At 34.5% G+C, this 3,736-nt stretch overlaps 1 pseudogene; it reads right to left on the reverse strand.

Moving 5' to 3' along the window:
• Positions 1-413: 413 nt before the first annotated feature.
• LOC128295463 (ethylene-responsive transcription factor ABR1-like) lies at positions 414-1,106 on the reverse strand (annotated as a pseudogene).
• Positions 1,107-3,736: the final 2,630 nt, after the last annotated feature.

Consider the following 3,736-nt stretch of genomic DNA (forward strand, 5'->3'; position numbering starts at 1 on the left):
ATCATTATAAAGACAACCAAATCATATTAAAAGAGTTAGGGTAAATTATACCAATAGTCACTCAACTTTAGGGTAGCTAAAAAAACAGTCACCTAGGTTTCATTTCAGTCACTCAACTTTCGAAAAGTTACAAAACAGTCACTAACGTTATGAAAAAGCGACAAAATAGTCACTGATTAACAGTTTCTGTTAGGGGGTTAACAGGAGCACTGACATGGCAAGTTAACTAGCTGACGTGGGCAGTTAACTTGCCACGTAGGACGAATAGTCAAAGGGTCAAACAAAAAAAGAAAAGATGATTGGTCAGAATGATTTTCTTCTTTTTCTTCTCATCTTTCTCTTCATCTTCTTCTCCCACAACCTCTTTCTCTTTATGCTTCTTTTATTTTTTCTTGTTCTTCTCTCCTTTCTCTTCATCTTGTTTCTCCCACAACAGAACAACGGCTACAAATCAGGAGCCACAACAACAATTGTCTAAAAATATCCAATCGTTGATGCTCATAAAAAACCAAAGAAAAAGAAGCAGAGGAAGAAGAAGATGATGAAGCTAGCAGTAGAAGAAGAAGCTACAAATGAAGAAGGAAAATGTGACAAAGAAGAATATAGGAATGGGTGTTGAAAGTTAGGTAACTGAGACGATTGTATCATCTGTTCCATCAAGCTCGTAGCTTCTTGTCCATGGAAATCAGTAGAACTCTGTAGCAACTGAGAGTACTCGCCAAGAATCTCTCAAAGATATCGCCTATAGGTGTGTGAAGATGTTGGGACTAGTAAAGCGATGGCAATGGCGTTGAATAAGGTGGCCAAAAATGGGTTGTTAGAGAACTAGAAACTGATGTTTGGGTAGTGGGAAAGTTCTGCATTGGTTAAGGAACAAGCCTTACAAGTTCAGGAAAATTTAACTTGGCCCTGCTTCCCCTGAATTTCAAAGCAGCTTCATCATAGGCTCTTGCGGCAGCTTCTGCAGTATCACAGGTGCCTAGCCAAACTCTTGCTGCTCTGTGAGGATCACGTATTTCGGCTGCCCATTCCCCCCATGGCCTTTGCATAACGCCCCTATATCTTCTTCTTTGCTCACCGGTTTCTTCATAGGTAATTTCACTCATTGTTTCTTCTTTGGTGCAAAATTAAGTGCAAAATTAAGTCTTTTTTAGATTATGTTATCTTATGTAATCATATGTAAGGAAAGGAAAACGGTAGCGGAATCCCCTAGATTTTCACAGAAAGTGAAAAGAGAAAGAAAAGAAAGAGTTTAGGAAGAAGAAAAAAAATGGAGGAAAAGTGGTATTTATTTATAGGAATATATATATATATATATATATATATATATAACAGAAGTTGCAGCAGAGGATGAATCGGCATGAGAGCCTCTAAAATCAGCAAAACTTCTTTGAACCCTTGGTGCAGCAGACTCAACCAATTGAGCACTAGTCTCATCTCCTGCCATTTTCTCTTAATTCTTCTTCTCCTCTTCTTCTTCTTCTTCTTCTTCTTCTCTGTTTCTTCTCTTATTCTTTTTTTCTCTTTTTCTTCTACTGTTCAAGGCTATTTAGGGTTAAAAAAGGCTGCTAAAATGACAGCTAACCCACTGTTAAATGCCATGTCATCTTTCTGTCACGTCTGTAACGGAAAATGGTTAAAAGGACTGTTTTGTAACTTTTCGAAAGTTGAGTAACTGAAATAAAACCTAGGTGACTGTTTTGTCAGCTACCCCAAAGTTGAGTGACTGTTGATGTAATTTACCCAAAGATTAATTTCTAACAAGTTTTCATGAAGTAAGAAATTCACAACTAAAAGAAATTATTATTATTAGTATGGTTACCAACCTTAAGCATAATTTAATGCTTTATGCTCAAAACTCAAACTTTCAAGATAGTGATGGCATAAAAGCCAAAAGAATATTAATTATGAAAAATTTTCCTATAAATTCTCCCATCTTGTTGACTAAGACTTAGTGGTTAAAGGTTGGGAGAGTTGTCGAGGTTTGTGGATTCAAACCTTTTTGCGGTTGTTTTGCTTCTTTTTTTTCATCTCAGACAGCTATAGAATATATATATTTCTTGGCTCAAAATTAATATTTTTAAAATAATCAATTTTACAATATTCATTTTTTTTTAAAAAAATCATTCTAAATTATATCATATAAAATTTTATATATTATTTAACAATTAAATTAATAATTTTAATAATAAAATGAATTAATTGATATAATCGATAATTTAAAATTTAATTCGTTTACTTTATGATGCTATGGGCCCAAAAAAGAAAGAACTATTAGATTCGTACCATTTGATGTTGACTACATACCAAAATATAAGATGTCAACTATTGGCGGTATCAACTTTAAATTTAAGTTATCGATTTCAGTTATAATTTGATTGGCATGAATAATATAGGAGTTCAAATGCTATGAAGTGATTATTCTCTTATTTATTGGTTAGGAAGGGTTATAGATAATTTAAGTATTTTATCATAAATAATAAATATGATTAGAACCTATAATGAAATTATTAAAAAATTAATTTAAAATTTCCTCTATTCTTATTATTGACATATTGTGATAAAAAACAATAAATATATTAATATTTGTGAAATATAAAATTTAATAGGAAATAAAAGTCCAAGATTGATAATATTATTAATTGATTTTCGTTAAATTTCAATATGTATTGTTATAGGCCAATTTTGGGCCATTTTTTAAATAACTCAGGCCCAATTACATTTACAAATGACCCCTTTAAATTGCCCAAACCCGAATGGCCCATTTTACACCCTCAATCCCTTACAAACTCATCAAACCTACTTAAGCCAAAATTACCCACTTAAACAACCTCTAAACCCAAATACCCCTAAACCTATTTACAAATAAAACCCAAATACCCCTAAACCCATTACAATCTAACCCATACCCAGTAACCTAAGCCAACCAAACCTACCAAATACCCTAGCCCCATTCGGCTCCCACTTGTGCTGCCACTACCACCAAAGCCTGCAGCACCGGCCACCTGCCCTCTGCGCCCCCATCACCTCCACCGTTCAACTGCTCCTGCAAGACAAAAAGGGACAAGACAGAAACTAATAAAAAATAATAATACAATGGCTATAAAAGCCGATTGAAAAAGTTTTGTAAGGGGGGCAGTTCAAAAGCAAAAAAATACAAAACATCTTAAGCAGATTTCAACAACCAATATACAAAAGCAATAACACCAAAAGGCTTCGATATATACCAAAGTCGCAGTAAGATATATCAAAAAGGAATCAAGGTCTACTTATTTTTCTTTTCATTTTTTTGAATCTATGTGTATATATAGTCTTTATTCGATACATAAACCATACATATATATATTAAATAAAAATATAAAAAAAATTAAAATTTTTACCTTTCCGGCCACCGTGTGCCGGCGCAGGCGACGGTTCGACGACCGGACGGTGGCCTGGCTCCCCACCGAAAATCGCTCAACCCTCCCTCTCTCCTTTTTTTTTTTTCTGATTCTGGTTCCTAATGATTTTTTTTTTCTGATTTTGGGCCTATTTATTCTGATTGAAAACGACGCCGTTTGCATTAAAGACCCAGGGCCTAAAACGACGTTGTTTTGCCCTGGGTCGGACCAACCGGACCCGACCCGCTAGGATCCGCGTGCTTTTACAGCGGAAGGGCTAATTGAGCTTTTGGCCCTTCCGTATTTTTATTGTTCTTCAATCAAGTTTATTTTGATTTTTAATTCGACTTTGAAAT

This window comes from Gossypium arboreum, chromosome 7, assembly GCF_025698485.1.
Source record: "Gossypium arboreum isolate Shixiya-1 chromosome 7, ASM2569848v2, whole genome shotgun sequence".
NCBI lineage: Eukaryota > Viridiplantae > Streptophyta > Magnoliopsida > Malvales > Malvaceae > Gossypium > Gossypium arboreum.